At 50.6% G+C, this 16,760-nt stretch overlaps 1 protein-coding gene across 2 annotated transcripts in view; it reads right to left on the bottom strand.

Annotated features, from left to right (window-relative positions):
- DNAH10 (dynein axonemal heavy chain 10) overlaps positions 1 to 16,760 on the bottom strand; it is a 712,041-nt gene that overhangs the window by 417,632 nt on the left and 277,649 nt on the right. The window lies entirely within an intron of this gene.

Genomic DNA, 16,760 nt, shown 5'->3' with positions numbered 1-16,760 from the left:
TATTTCAACTTTTGTCAGGCTCCTGTGAGTACCGGCCTCATTCAAACTTTTAAACACATACAGGTTGAGTATCCCATATCCAAATATTCCGAAATACGGAATATTCCGAAATACGGACTTTTTTGAGTGAGACTGAGATAGTGAAACCTTTGTTTTCTGTGGCTCAATGTACTCAAACTTTGTTTAATACACAAAGTTATTAAAAATATTGTATTAAATGACCTTCAGGCTGTGTGTATAAGGTGTATATGAAACATAAATGAATTGTGTGAATGTAGACACACTTTGTTTAATGAACAAAGTTATAAAAAATATTGTCTAAAATGACCTTCAGGCTGTGTGTATAAGGTGTATATGTAACATAAATGCATTCTGTGCTTAGACTTGGGTCCCATCACCATAATATCTCATTATGGTATGCAATTATTCCAAAATACGGAAAAATCCGATACCCAAAATACCTCTGGTCCCAAGCGTTTTGGATAAGGGATACTCAGCCTGTATTATTTATATATATATATATATATATATATATACACACACACACACACACACACACACACACACATTCTGTGTGTTCTATATAACATTATATAATTAGCTTGGTATATACCAGGGGTGGCCAACCAGTCAGAGGCAAAGAGTCAGAAAAGATCTATAGGCAAGAGCCACTATCATGCGCGCGCCATATGGGGGCGTGGCCTAGTTGTCACAAAGCCACACCCCATTTTTGTGTGCACACCTTTCAGTATGACGTTTGTAGAAGTATCATAATCCCGTTTTTCGTCATGTTGTACAGTGCCACATACATACATTATAATGCCCCAGTACTGTGACACATACATATAAAAATGCCAAAAAATGGGTGCCTCCACAGTGCCAGATACATATATGCCCCCACAGTGCCAGATACATATATGCCCCCAGTGCCAGATACACATGTCCCCACAGTGCCAGCTATGCCCCCAGTTCCAGGTACACATGTCCCCTCAGTGCCTGCTATGCCCCCAGTGCCAGATACATATGCCCCCACAGTGCCAGCTATGCCCTCAGTGCCAGATACACATGTCACCACAGTGCCTGCTATTCTCCAAATGCCAGATATACGTGTCCCCACAGTGCCTGCTATTCCCCAAATGCCAGATATGTCCCCAGTGCCTGCTATGCCCCCAGTGCCAGACACACATGTCCCCACAGTGCCTGCTATGCCCCCCGTGCCTGCTATGCCCGAAGTGCAGATACACATGTCCCCACAGTGCCTGCTATGCCCCCAGTGCTTGCTATGCCCTCAGTGCCAGATACACGTCTCCACAGTGCCTGCTATGCCCACAGTGCCAGATATGCTCCCAGTGCAAGATACATGTACCCACAGTGCCTGCTATGCCCCCAGTGCCTGCTATGCCCCCAGTGCCAGATATGCCCCCAGTGCCAGATACACATGTCCTCACAGTGCATGCTATGCCCCCCAGTGCCAGATACACATATCCTCACAGTGCCTGCTATGCCCCCAGTTCCAGATATGCCCCCAGTGCCAGATACAAATGTCCTCACAGTGCTCACCAGCCTCTATACCACTGGGACTGCAAGCTGCCACGATCCCAGTGTATACAGCAGCCCTATGAGCAGAGGTGTAGCTAGGTGCCATGGTGCCCGGAGCAAGGTAATGTTTTGGCGCCCCCCTTCCCTGTACTGAATTAGGGGTCTAGCCAACATGTGGTGGCATGTTACATTTGAAAAGAAAAAATATTTAAAAATCCTAAATTGGTGACAGGGCCAGTTTTAGACCTTGTGGAGCTCAGGGTGAAAGTTTCCTTTGGGTGCACCAGATGTTTAAAATATGGACAGTGCGCGCCAAAGGTGCGCAACTAAAATATAGGGGTGTGGCTTCATAGGGAAGGGGTGTGATCACAGAATAGTACTAATTCACATTATACCGCACAGTAGTGTCTGTTGTTCACATTACACCACACAAGGCCGGCTCCAGGCATGTTCCAATAGAGCGGCCGAACAGGGCGCCGCACTTTATGGGCGCCGCTAGCTCTGGCCGCCATATTGGAGCCTGGAGCCGTCCCTACAGTAGCAGCACTGCAGTGTCCGTCTCCTAGCAGAGACGTGCACTGCATGCAAAGCCCGGCCCCTGTGTAAACCACCCTCCCTTCCCGCTAACTGGCGCCGGCCCGTGAGCCAACCAGAGCTTGCGGTCCGGCAGCTGAGGCTTCTGATTGGCAGCCGGGCCGCGAGCTTTGATTGGCTAGTTGAAGCTGTACACCGCCGCGGCCGCCGGAGATTGAGGGCCAGGACAGGCGCACGCTGCGCTCTCCTCCCCGCCCTCAGCTAAAGAGCAGCAGCAGACTCAACAGAAGCGCGGTGAGCAGCACGGGGGCAGGTGTGGGGGGGGATATCTGGCACTGGGGACATGTCTGGCACTGGGGGGCATATCTGGCACTACGGGGACATGTGTATCTGGCATTGGGGGCATATCTGGCACTGTGGAGACAAGTGTTTCAGGCATAAGGGGCATATCTGGCACTGTGGGGGCATATCTGCACTGTGGGGGCATTTATGTATCTGGCACTGTAGGAGCATTTATGTATCTGGCACTGTGGTGGCATTGATGTATCTGGCACTGTGGGGGCATATCTGCACTGTGGGGGCATTTATGTATCTGGCACTGTGGGGGCATTTATGTATCTGGCACTGTGGGGGCATATCTGCACTGTGGTGGCATTTATGTATCTGGAACTGTGGGGGCATTTATGTATCTGGCACTGTGGGGGCATATCTGCACTGTGGGGGCATATAGTATCTGCACTGTGGGGGCATTTATGTATCTGGCACTGTGGGGGCATATCTGCACTGTGGGGGCATTTATGTATCTGGCACTGTGGGGGCATTTATGTATCTGGCAATGTGGGGGCATATCTGCACTGTGGGGGCATTTATGTATCTGGCACTGTTGGGGCATTTATGTATCTGGCACTGTGGGGTAATTTATGTATCTGGAACTGTGGGGTAATTTATGTATCTGGCACTGGGGGAATTTTTGTATCTGGCACTGTGGGGGCATTTATGTATCTGGCACTGTGGGGGCATATCTGCACTGTGGGGTAATTTATGTATCTGGCACTGGGGGCATTTATGTATCTGGCACTGCGGGGGCATATCTGCACTGTGGGGACATTTATGTATCTGGCACTGTGGGGGCATTTATGTATCTGGCACTGTGGGGGCATTTATGTATCTGGCACTGTGGGGGCATATCTGCACTGTGGGGGCATTTATGTATCTGGCACTGTGGGGCCATTTATGTATCTGGCACTGTTGGGGCATATCTGCACTGTGGGGGCATTTATGTATCTGGCACTGTGGGGGCATTTATGTATCTGGCACTGTGGGGGCATTTATGTATCTGGCACTGTGGGGGCATTTATGTATCTGGCACTGTGGGGGCATATCTGCACTGTGGGGGTATTTATGTATCTGGCACTGTGGGGCCATTTATGTATCTGGCACTGTTGGGGCATATCTGCACTGTGGGGGCATTTATGTATCTGGAACTGTGGGTACACATCTGGCATTGTGTGGCCATTTATGTATCTGGCACTGCTGGGGGCATGTCACGTGTAGCTGGCACTGCTGGGGGGCATGTCACGTGTAGCTGGCACTGCTGGGGGGCATGTCACGTGTAGCTGGCACTGCTGCGGGGCATGTCACGTGTAGCTGGCACTGCTGCGGGGCATGTCACGTGTAGCTGGCACTGCTGCGGGGCATGTCACGTGTAGCTGGCACTGCTGCGGGGCATGTTACGTGTAGCTGGCACTGCTGGGGGGCATATCATGTCTATCTGGCACTGCACATTATGTGTATCTGACACTATACTGGATACATTGTGTGTAAGGAACACTACTGTGGCTGTTATGTGTAAGGCTGCTAATTGTGTGCGTAGAGGGGGTGTGAAAAATAAGAATTTACTTACCGATAATTCTATTTCTCGTAGTCCGTAGTGGATGCTGGGGACTCCGTCAGGACCATGGGGAATAGCGGCTCCGCAGGAGACAGGGCACAAAAGTAAAAGCTTTAGGATCAGGTGGTGTGCACTGGCTCCTCCCCCTATGACCCTCCTCCAAGCCTCAGTTAGGATACTGTGCCCGGACGAGCGTACACAATAAGGAAGGATTTTGAATCCCGGGTAAGACTCATACCAGCCACACCAATCACACTGTACAACCTGTGATCTGAACCCAGTTAACAGCATGATAACAGCGGAGCCTCTGAAAAGATGGCTCACAACAATAATAACCCGATTTTTGTAACAATAACTATGTACAAGTATTGCAGACAATCCGCACTTGGGATGGGCGCCCAGCATCCACTACGGACTACGAGAAATAGAATTATCGGTAAGTAAATTCTTATTTTCTCTGACGTCCTAAGTGGATGCTGGGGACTCCGTCAGGACCATGGGGATTATACCAAAGCTCCCAAACGGGCGGGAGAGTGCGGATGACTCTGCAGCACCGAGTGAGAGAACTCCAGGTCCTCCTCAGCCAGGGTGTGCCCCTGACCAAGTAGCAGCTCGGCAAAGTTGTAAAGCCGAGACCCCTCGGGCAGCCGCCCAAGATGAGCCCACCTTCCTTGTGGAATGGGCATTTACATATTTTGGCTGTGACAGGCCTGCCACAGAATGTGCAAGCTGAATTGTACTACACATCCAACTAGCAATCGTCTGCTTAGAAGCAAGAGCACCCAGTTTGTTGGGTGCATACAGGATAACAGCAAGTCAGTTTTCCTGACTCCAGCCGTCCTGGAAACCTATATTTTCAGGGCCCTGACAACATCTAGCAACTTGGAGTCCTCCAAGTCCCTAGTAGCCGCAGGTACCACAATAAGCTGGTTCAGGTGAAACGCTGACACCACCTTAGGGAGAAACTGGGGACGAGTCCGCAGCTCTGCCCTGTCCGAATGGACAATCAGATATGGGCTTTTGTGAGACAAAGCCGCCAATTCTGACACTCGCCTGGCCGAGGCCAGGGCCAACATCATGGTCACTTTCCATGTGAGATATTTCAAATCCACAGATTTGAGCGGTTTAAACCAATGTGATTTGAGGAATCCCAGAACTACGTTGAGATCCCACAGTGCCACTGGAGGCACAAAAGGGGGTTGTATATGCAGTACTCCCTTGACAAACTTCTGGACTTCAGGAACTGAAGCCAATTCTTTCTGGAAGAAAATCGACAGGGCCGAAATTTGAACCTTAATGGACCCCAATTTGAGGCCCATAGACACTCCTGTTTGCAGGAAATGCAGGAATCGACCGAGTTGAAATTTCTTCGTGGGGCCTTCCTGGCCTCACACCACGCAACATATTTTCGCCACATGTGGTGATAATGTTGTGCGGTCACCTCCTTCCTGGCTTTGACCAGGGTAGGAATGACCTCTTCCGGAATGCCTTTTTCCCTTAGGATCCGGCGTTCAACCGCCATGCCGTCAAACGCAGCCGCGGTAAGTCTTGGAACAGACATGGTACTTGCTGAAGCAAGTCCCTTCTTAGCTGCAGAGGCCATGAGTTCTCTGTGAGCATCTCTTGAAGTTCCGGGTACCAAGTCCTTCTTGGCCAATCCGGAGCCACGAGTATAGTTCTTACTCCTCTACGTCTTATAATTCTCAGTACCTTAGGTATGAGAAGCAGAGGAGGGAACACATACACCGACTGGTACACCCACGGTGTTACCAGAACGTCCACAGCTATTGCCTGAGGGTCTCTTGACCTGGCGCAATACCTGTCCAGTTTTTTGTTCAGGCGGGACGCCATCATGTCCACCTTTGGTCTTTCCCAACGGTTCACAATCATGTGGAAGACTTCCCGATGAAGTCCCCACTCTCCCGGGTGGAGGTCGTGCTGAGGAAGTCTGCTTCCCAGTTGTCCACTCCCGGAATGAACACTGCTGACAGTGCTATCACATGATTTTCCGCCCAGCGAAGAATCCTTGCAGTTTCTGCCATTGCCCTCCTGCTTCTTGTGCCGCCCTGTCTGTTTACGTGGGCGACTGCCGTGATGTTGTCCCACTGGATCAATACCGGCTGACCTTGAAGCAGAGGTCTTGCTAAGCTTAGAGCATTGTAAATTGCTCTTAGCTCCAGTATATTTATGTGGAGAGAAGTCTCCAGACTTGATCACACTCCCTGGAAATTTTTTCCTTGTGTGACTGCTCCCCAGCCTTTCAGGCTGGCATCCGTGGTCACCAGGACCCAGTCCTGAATGCCGAATCTGTGGCCCTTTAGTAGATGAGCACTCTGCAGCCACCACAGAAGAGACACCCTTGTCCTTGGAGACAGGGTTATCCGCTGATGCATCTGAAGATGCGATCCGGACCATTTTTCCAGCAGATCCCACTGAAAAGTTCTTGCGTGAAATCTGCCGAATGGAATCGCTTCGTAAGAAGCCACCATTTTTCCCAGGACCCTTGTGCAATGATGCACTGACACTTTTCCTGGTTTTAGGAGGTTCCTGACTAGCTCGGATAACTCCCTGGCTTTCTCCTCCGGGAGAAACACCTTTTTCTGGACTGTGTCCAGAATCATCCCTAGGAACAGCAGACGTGTCGTCGGAGACAGCTGCGATTTTGGAATATTTAGAATCCACCCGTGCTGTCGTAGAACTACTTGAGATAGTGCTACTCCGACCTCCAACTGTTCTCTGGACCTTGCCCTTATCAGGAGATCGTCCAAGTAAGGGATAATTAAGACGCCTTTTCTTTGAAGAAGAATCATCATTTCGGCCATTACCTTGGTAAAGACCCGGGGTGCCGTGGACAATCCAAACGGCAGCGTCTGAAACTGATAGTGACAGTTTTGTACCACGAACCTGAGGTACCCTTGGTGAGAAGGGCAAATTGGGACATGGAGGTAAGCATCCTTGATGTCCAGGGACACCATATAGTCCCCTTCTTCCTGGTTCGCTATCACTGCTCTGAGTGACTCCATCTTGATTTGAACCTTTGTATGTAAGTGTTCAAATATTTCAGATTTAGAATAGGTCTCACCGAGCCGTCTGGCTTCAGTACCACAATATAGTGTGGAATAATACCCCTTTCCTTGTTGTAGGAGGGGTACTTTGATTATCACCTGCTGGGAATACAGCTTGTGAATTGTTTCCAATACTGCCTCCCTGTCGGAGGGAGACGTTGGTAAAGCAGACTTCAGGAACCTGCGAGGGGGAGACGTCTCGAATTTCCAATCTGTACCCCTGGGATACTACTTGTAGGATCCAGGGGTCCACTTGCGAGTGAGCCCACTGCGCGCTGAAACTCTTGAGACGACCCCCCACCGCACCTGAGTCCGCTTGTACGGCCCCAGCGTCATGCTGAGGACTTGGCAAAAGCGGTGGAGGGCTTCTGTTCCTGGGAATGGGCTGCCTGCTGCAGTCTTCTTCCCTTTCCTCTATCCCTGGGCAGATATGACTGGCCTTTTGCCTGCTTGCCCTTATGGGGACGAAAGGACTGAGGCTGAAAAGACGGTGTCTTTTTCTGCTGAGATGTGACTTGGGGTAAAAAAGGTGGATTTTCCAGCTGTTGCCGTGGCCACCAGGTCCGATGGACCGACCCCAAATTACTCCTCCCCTTTATACGGCAATACTTCCATGTGCCGTTTGGAATCTGCATCACCTGACCACTGTCGTGTCCATAAACATCTTCTGGCAGATATGGACATCGCACTTACTCTTGATGCCAGAGTGCAAATATCCCTCTGTGCATCTCGCATATATAGAAATGCATCCTTTAAATGCTCTATAGTCAATAAAATACTGTCCCTGTCAAGGGTATCAATATTTTCAGTCAGGGAATCCGACCAAGCCACCCCAGCGCTGCACATCCAGGCTGAGGCGATCGCTGGTCGCAGTATAACACCAGTATGTGTGTATATACTTTTTAGGATATTTTCCAGCCTCCTATCAGCTGGCTCCTTGAGTGCGGCCGTATCTGGAGACGGTAACGCCACTTGTTTTGATAAGCGTGTGAGCGCCTTATCCACCCTAAGGGGTGTTTCCCAACGCGCCCTAACTTCTGGCGGGAAAGGGTATAACGCCAATAATTTTCTATCGGGGGAAACCCACGCATCATCACACACTTCATTTAATTTATCTGATTCAGGAAAAACTACAGGTAGTTTTTTCACACCCCACATAATACCCTCTTTTGTGGTACTTGTAGTATCAGAAATATGTAACACCTCCTTCATTGCCCTTAACATGTAACGTGTGGCCCAAATGGAAAATACGTTTGTTTCTTCACCGTCGACACTGGAGTCAGTGTCCGTGTCTGTGTCGACCGACTGAGGTAAATGGGCGTTTTAAAGCCCCTGACGGTGTTTGAGACGCCTGGACAGGTACTAATTGGTTTGCCGGCCGTCTCTTGTCGTCAACCGACCTTGCAGCGTGTTGACATTATCACGTAATTCCCTAAATAAGCCATCCATTCCGGTGTCGACTTCCTAGAGAGTGACATCACCATTACAGGCAATTGCTCCGCCTCCTCACCAACATCGTCCTCATACATGTCGACACACACGTACCGACACACAGCACACACACAGGGAATGCTCTGATAGAGGACAGGACCCCACTAGCCCTTTGGGGAGACAGAGGGAGAGTTTGCCAGCACACACCAAAACGCTATATTATACAGGGACAACCTTATATAAGTGTTTTCCCTTATAGCATCTTAATATATAATAATATCGCCAAATAAGTGCCCCCCCTCTCTGTTTTAACCCTGTTTCTGTAGTGCAGTGCAGGGGAGAGCCTGGGAGCCTTCCTAGCAGCGGAGCTGTGTAGGAAAATGGCGCTGTGTGCTGAGGAGAATAGGCCCCGCCCCCTTTTCGGCGGGCTTCTTCTCCCGTTTTTCTGACAACCTGGCAGGGGTTAAATACATCCATATAGCCCCAGGAGCTATATGTGATGTATTTTTAGCCAGCATAGGTACTTTCATTGCTGCCCAGGGCGCCCCCCCAAGCGCCCTGCACCCTCAGTGACCGTTGGTGTGAAGTGTGCTGAGAGCAATGGCGCACAGCTGCAGTGCTGTGCGCTACCTCATGAAGACTGAGAAGTCTTCAGCCGCCGATTTCTGGACCTCTTCTCTCTTCAGCATCTGCAAGGGGGTCGGCGGCGCGGCTCCGGTGACCCATCCAGGCTGTACCTGTGATCGTCCCTCTGGAGCTAGTGTCCAGTAGCCTAAGAAGCCAATCCATCCTGCACGCAGGTGAGTTCACTTCTTCTCCCCTAAGTCCCTCGTTGCAGTGAGCCTGTTGCCAGCAGGACTCACTGAAAATAAAAAACCTAACAAAACTTTTACTCTAAGCAGCTCTTTAGGAGAGCCACCTAGATTGCACCCTTCTCGGCCGGGCACAAAAACCTAACTGAGGCTTGGAGGAGGGTCATAGGGGGAGGAGCCAGTGCACACCACCTGATCCTAAAGCTTTTACTTTTGTGCCCTGTCTCCTGCGGAGCGGCTATTCCCCATGGTCCTGACGGAGTCCCCAGTATCCACTTAGGACGTCAGAGAAATATATTTATTTATAGTTTGATGATATGAAGTTACGAGGCCACGCCCACTTCTCCCGGAGACCACGCCCACTTTTCCAAGAGCGCATGCACCTTCGGCGCGCGCATGGGGGGGGGGGGGGGGGGGGGGAAGGGGCACTTTTAAATTTTTTCGCTCAGGGTGCTAGTAGGCCCTGGAGCCGGCCCTGACACCACACAGTAGAGCTGCTTATACACTTCACACCACACAGTAAATCTGCTTATACACGTTTCGCCACAGTAGAGCTGCTTACACACGTTATACCACATAGTACAGCCACTTATACACATTACAACACAGTAGAGCTGCTTATGTTACGCCACACAATAGACCTGCTTATATACGTTATGTCACAGTAGAGCTGCTTACACGTTACGCCACATATACACATTGCACCATGATAGAGCACCTTATACATGTTACGACATGGTAGAGCTGCAATAATAGTATTTAACTATTTACATGTTTAATTCAAATAAATTAAAAACACTATGTATGCCCCAACTGACCTGACCTCACACATGCCCAATCCCTTAATAAAAATTATGCTCCAAGTGTGACCTCCCACAGACCTGATAACCCCCCAATCTCTCAATGAAAATAATGCCCCAAAACATAACATCACCCCCCCACCCCCAGCCTAAGAATCTCCCAATGCCACAATGAAAATAATGCCCTAAAACAGCCCCCCCCCCCCCCCCCCAACTTAAAATCCCAGCAATAGCTCAATGAAAATACTACCCTAGAACTGACATCCCAGAACTGCTGATCCACTATGCCTCAATGCAAATAATGTCCCAGAATCGCCTGAGGGGCAGAGAGATGTGCTGCAGCTGTCTGAGAGGCAGAGTGAGGTACTACAGCAGCAGCTGGAGCAGAGAGGTGCTGCAACATCGATGCAGAGAGAGGTGCTGCAGCAACCGGGGCAGAGAGAGGTGCTTCAGCATCTGAAGTAGAGACATGTGCTGCAGCTTACAGGAAAATCTCTTTCTGCGAGGTACACTGGATTTCACATGGAATAACATTGGGGTATAGAGTAGGATCTTGATCCTAGGCACCAACAGGCTACAAGCTGTGACTGTTCCCAAGATGCTCAGCGCCGCCTACTCTATAACACCGCCTCCATGCACTGAGCTCAGTTTTGTTAACCAGTCCAATGCAGAAGCAGGTAAAATAGACGACAACAGTTAGTAGCCACAGACACCACCTTCTCACGACAGGAGAAGGTATCAGCAGCTAATGCCATACCAACCCAAAGAAGATAAGTGCGTCAGGGTAAGCGCCATGTGTAATCCAGCGTACCTCGCAGAAAGAGATTTAACAATGGTAAGTTCTTACCATAAATCTCCTTTTCTACAGCGGGGTACACCAGGGGTTCCACAGGGAATAACATCGGGGATGTCCTAAAGCAGTTCCTTATGGGAGGGGATGCACTGTAGCGGGCACAAGAACCCGGCGTCCAAAGGAAGCATCCTGGGAGATGGAAGTATCGAAGGCATAGAACCTTATGAACGTGTTCACTGAGGACCATGTAGCCGCCTTGCACAATTGTTCAAGGGTCGCAACACGACGGGCCGCCCAAGAAGGTCCAACAGACCGAGTAGAATGGGCTTTGATGGTAGCAGGAACTGGAAGGCCAGCCTGTACACAAGCATGTACAATCAATATTCTAATCCATCTGGCCAAGGTCTGCTTGTTAGCAGGCCAGCCACGCTTGTGAAAACCAAACAGTACAAAGAGAGAATCAGACTTTCTAACGGAGGCTGTCCTCTTCACATAGACACAGAGAGCCCGTAACACATCCAAAGACCGCTCTTTGGAGGATAAATTCTGAGAGACAAAGGCCGGAACCACAATCTCCTGGTTAAGGTGGAAAGAAGACACCACCTTAGGTAGATAACCAGGGTGCGTCCGAAGAACCGCCCGGTCACATTGAAAAATCATATAGGGGGACCTACAAGACAAGGCACCCAAATCTGATACCCGTCTAGCAGAGGCAATAGCCAACAGAAACAAGATCTTGAGGGAAAGTCACTTAAGGTCCGCAGATTCAAGAGGTTCAAACGGAGACTCTTGCAAAGCCTCCAGAACCACGTCAAATCCCAATGAGCCACAGGTGGGACATAGGGAGGTTGAATCCGCAACATAGTTTGGATGACCCCCTCAAAAAATTCTTTGGCCCTCAGTATGGAAGCTTCAAGAGCCACGCCGTCAAAGCCAGTCGGGCCAAATCCTGGTAAACACAAGGGCCCTGAACGAGGAGGTCTGATCGCTGCGGAAGCAGAAGAGGACGCTCTAGCGAGAGACCCTGTAGGTCTGAGAACCAATGTCGTCTGGGCCACGCTGGAGCTATTAGAAGAAAGACTCCTCCTTCTTGCTTGAACTTCCTCACTACTCTGGGCAGGAGTGACACCGGAGGGAACACGTACGGCAGCCGAAAGGTCCATGTCATTGCCAGTGTCTCCATGAACGCCGCTCGAGGATCCCTTGTTCTTGCTCCGAAGACCGGAACCTTGTGATTGTGTCGAGACGCCATCAGGTCTACATCTGGAAGGCCCCACTTGTCCACTGGGAGTTGAAATACTTCTGGATGAAGGCTCCACTCTCCGGCGTGTACGTCCTGACGACTGAGGAAGTCTGCTTCCCAGTTGAGGACCCCCGGAATGAACACTGCCGATATGTCTGGCAGATGGCATTCCACCCATTGAAGAATCTTTGACACTTCTATCATTGCCATGCAGCTTCGAGTGCCGCCTTGATGATTTATGTACGCCACTGTGGTGGCGTTGTCTGACTGTACTTGAACAGGCCTGTTCAGTACCAGATGCTGGGCCAGTTTCAGAACACTGAACACTGCCCGCAATTCCAGAATGTTTATCGGGAGGAGAGACTCCTCCCTGGTCCACCGACCCTGAAGAGAGTGTTGCTCCAACACCGCGCCCCAACCCCTTAGACTGGCATCCGTTGTCAGAAGGACCCAGTTGGAGATCCAGAAGGGACGACCCCTGCTCAATCGTTGGTCCTGAAGCCACCAGGTCCGTGACAGACGGACCTCCGGAGACAAGATCATTTGAGACCTGATCCGGTGAGGCAGGCCGTCCCACTTGGCAAGAATCAGTTTCTGCAGAGGGCGGGAATGAAATTGAGTATACTCCACCATGTCGAAAGCCGACACCATGAGGCCTAGTACTTGCATCGCCGAGTGTATTGACACACGCGGACGAGAGAGGAAGCAACGTATCTTGCCCTGAAGCTTCAGGACTTTCTCCTGTGACAAAAACAACCTCTGGTTGTGTGTGTGTCCAACAACGCTCTGAGATGCACCATGCTCTGGGCAGGGACCAGGGATGATTTTTTCCAGTTGATGAGCCACCCGTGGGCTTGCAGAAACTGGACCGTCAGATCCAAATGACGATGGAGAACTTCTGGGGAATTGGCCAGGATCAGCCGGCCGTCCAGATACGGCAGGATCCCGATGCCCTGACAGCGGAGTGAAGCCGTCATAACTTCCATGACCTTGGTGAAATTCGCGGAGCCATGGTCAGACCAAACGGTAAGGCCCGGAATTGGTAATGGAGATTGCCAATAGCAAACCGCAAATATTGCTGAAGTGACATGGCAACAGGGATATGCAGGTAAGCGTCCTGTATATCCAGGGATACCATATAGTCTCCTGGTTCCAAAGCCAGGACAACAGAGCGAAGGGTCTCCATACGAAACTTGGAGACCCTCACAAACTTGTTTAAAGATTTGAGGTTGAGAATGGGCCGGGAGGAACCATTCGGTTTGGGGACTAGGAAAAGTGTTGAATAGTATCCCCTGCCCCTCTGAGACAGAGGCACTGGCACTACCACTCCAGTGTCCAGGAGGGATTGAACCACTAAACGGAGAGTTGTTGCCTTCACCTGATCCGATGGGATGTCCGTCAGGCAACAGCGAGGGGGACGTGTCTTGAAGGATATAGCGTATGCGTGAGTGACGTCTTTCCGTACCCAAGCGTCTGAAGTGGTCTTCAACCATGAACCTGGGTGAACCCAATTTTTACTCAATTCTGCCGCAAGGGGATAGCGGGCTAGCATCTTCTTGTGCGGGGTGAATTTCTTTCCTGGTTTCTCCCAGGATTCCTGACGTATGTCAACCAAGTGGTCAGAATGAGGTAAAAAAAATTTAGTAACATTCTGACGTTTGAACCTGTCCAGTTTTTTAGATGTAGTAGCAGGCTCAGGATCATCATCAATCTGAAGAATGAGCCTGATAGCCTCTAAAAGATCAGGAGCATCCACCTGTGAAACAGATTCCCCATCAGAAATGTCATGATCAGCGTCTGTGGGGTCAGTATACACGCCATCTTCAGCGGAAGAGGTATCCGGAACATGCGTGGATTGAGAGGAAGTAACAGCCCGCTTAGAGAACTTCCTAGGTGTAGTCTTCGGCGGGCGAGGGTCAGGAATACGTTTATCCAAAGAGTTATTCAAGTGCTGTAACTGAGTGGATTAACCGCAGGGACCATATAAGGCTGATAATGCACATGAGGACCCATAGGGTTCGCAAGTCTAGTTACCAGCGTAGTCAGTAAATTAGAAAAGGCAGACCAAGGCGGGCCCTGATGTGCCCCGTTGTTACAACTGACTGGGTGGTACAGAACCCCCAAAACCTGAATCCTCCGCAGCCATGTTACCCTCAAATGCATCTGGGACATCATTACCGTGCACGGCGGAATCAGCCCCAGACCCATCGCCCCCTGTAGCTGACATGATATGAAACCGTAAACCACGGGCGACACAGTACAATATCAGGAGATAGAATACCTAACACAAACCCCCCATGCAGTGTGACAGCACAAACAGAGGATTTCTGAGGTAAAATGTGACTGAAAAACACAGAGAAAAATACAAAATATGTATATCCTGTGAAATACCTATATTATCTAATAACCCTGACGTACGGAGCCCCCTCAGGTTACAGAATATAAGGATAGCAGTAGGAGTGAGAAACACGGAGTAGAAATCACCCAGCAGCTATATGCACACACACACACACACACACACACACACACACAGTCACATGTACAATGCAGGAATTACGACAAACAATAAAACTGCACTGGACTAGCAATACTATTACTGATTAAAGCTATGTATATAAACAGATATAGCAATGCACAGTAAAAACTGGATGAATATCACAGGGTACTAGTACTAAATAACCCTGAAGTATACACTTGTTCTTAACGAACGCTGTCTAAACAACATGTAGAATACTTAAGTGTCCTGTAAATGCACAGCACTGATGATGCAGGCGGCTTTTACAGAGGAGGCATCACCCAGCAGTCCCAGAATCAGCACAGCTGTGAGTAATGGCACCCAAACGCTGACAGGGAGTGAGGGAAACCGAGAGATGCAGCTCCAGGGCGGGAACATTTACTCTAAATGGCGCCCAGTGGCTGGGGGAGGGGCAACAGGCCAGAGCATTATCCTCTTGTTGGACTTCACCACCGGGTGCTGCGGGCCTTAATAAAATGGATTGTAGCCTAATCCGACCTGTGCCCTTGCCCTGGTGGTCTAGTGCGGTCCCTGTATGGCCACAGTGTCCACGCCAGCGCGCGCGGCTCGCCTACTAATGGCCGTGCCGGATCGCGATTTCCAGCGGGTCCTGCCTGGGGGACCCTCTCCCTCTTACCTCTTCCCAGAGTGCGGCCACGCGATCACGGAGAACTTCGGTTAGTGTGTGTGCCCTGGGTGAAGAACCGGAGCCTCCGCTGTAAGTACCCAGCAACCAGGGTCGCGGGAGTATACAGCACCGCTGGGGGAAGTGATGGAGCTGCAGCAGGAGATATCAGAATGATATCTAGCACTAGAGTGCCTCTGCTGCAGCCCTTGAAGTCTTCTATCTTCTTTAAAAGAGCTCTTCTTAGGGCTCTGGAGCAGCCCTGCCTGTTAGCTGCCTGCACTGCAGGCACCAACTTACAAAACTTAGCTCCTGTGCACGGAGGCAGGGTTATAGAGGAGGTGGCGCTGAGCAACTTGGTAACAGTCAAAGCTTTTAGCCTGTTGGGACTCGGATCAAGATCCTACTCTACACCCCAATGTTATTCCCTGTGGAATACCAGTGCTGCAGAAAGAGAGAGATGTTGCAAAAGCTGGGGCAGAGAAAGATTATGCAGCAACTGGGGCAGAGAGGGGTGCTGCAGCAGCTGGGCTAGACAGAGAGAGGTGCTGCAGCAGGGGATGAAGAGAGTGGTGCTGCAGGACAGAAGTAACCCTGTTGCACAGCAATAAGTACACAGTGAACCATATAAAAAGGACATGTGCCGGCTTTCAGTATATCCTGCTGTCGCCTCTGGCCTAGTCTCAGAGTGAGAGTCAGTGTGTCTCCCCTCTGCTCCTCCTGCTCTGCGACTGCCTGTACAGTAGCATACCTCCCAACTTTCTTGTGTTCTAAGGAGGGACACACGCGCACTCCCGAAAAGGGGGTGTGGCCTATGAAAAGAAGGCGTGGCAATCGCTAGCCACGCCCCCGTTTTCGTCACTGAGGGGGCATGCCCAGCGCTCTGTGAGCTGCTGGCATGCCCCCTCTCCTCCTGTCTCTCCTGAATAGACGCTGTGCGCATGCGCACAGCGTCTATTCACTGCTGCTCTGCTAAGCAGGGCAGCGAGAGACAGAGTCTCCCAACAGCCCCCCCCCCCCCCCCCCCCCCCACCGTGGGACACTGCGGCCCGCGGGTGGGACAGCGGGGCAGTCCCCAAAAAATGGGACAGTCCCGCAAAAATCGGGACAGTTGGGAGGTATGCAGTAGTCTGCGGTATAGCAGGGCGAGGGGAAGGGGAGAGGGGCGCTGGGGTGGAGCGCGCCCTCTATCTTTTCTGGCAAGCCACCCTCGCTAAACCTCTGCCTTTGAGACAGCAAAGCACTGCAACAGCCTGGATTTAGCATCAGCACTGCTAAGAGAACATCACGGTCCACCCAGCTAGACAACAACCTCCTGGCAGATCCGTGAGCCGCAGTGCCGGTAACCTGTATAATAATGTATTAATAGAGCCCTTGGAGAGGGACTGTATCAAATCCCTCTGGTTACGGCTAAAAGCCGTGTGGTAAGAAGTTGGCAAACTCCGACTAACAAACACACATAAGGCTTTGCAGATAAGTGCTTTATTAAAACCTTGGCTGTGAGAACTATCT

Source organism: Pseudophryne corroboree, chromosome 1, assembly GCF_028390025.1.
Source record: "Pseudophryne corroboree isolate aPseCor3 chromosome 1, aPseCor3.hap2, whole genome shotgun sequence".
Taxonomy (NCBI): Eukaryota; Metazoa; Chordata; class Amphibia; order Anura; family Myobatrachidae; genus Pseudophryne; species Pseudophryne corroboree.
The sequence above is the reverse complement of the archived record's forward strand: the minus strand, read 5'-3'. Positions and strand labels throughout refer to the sequence as shown.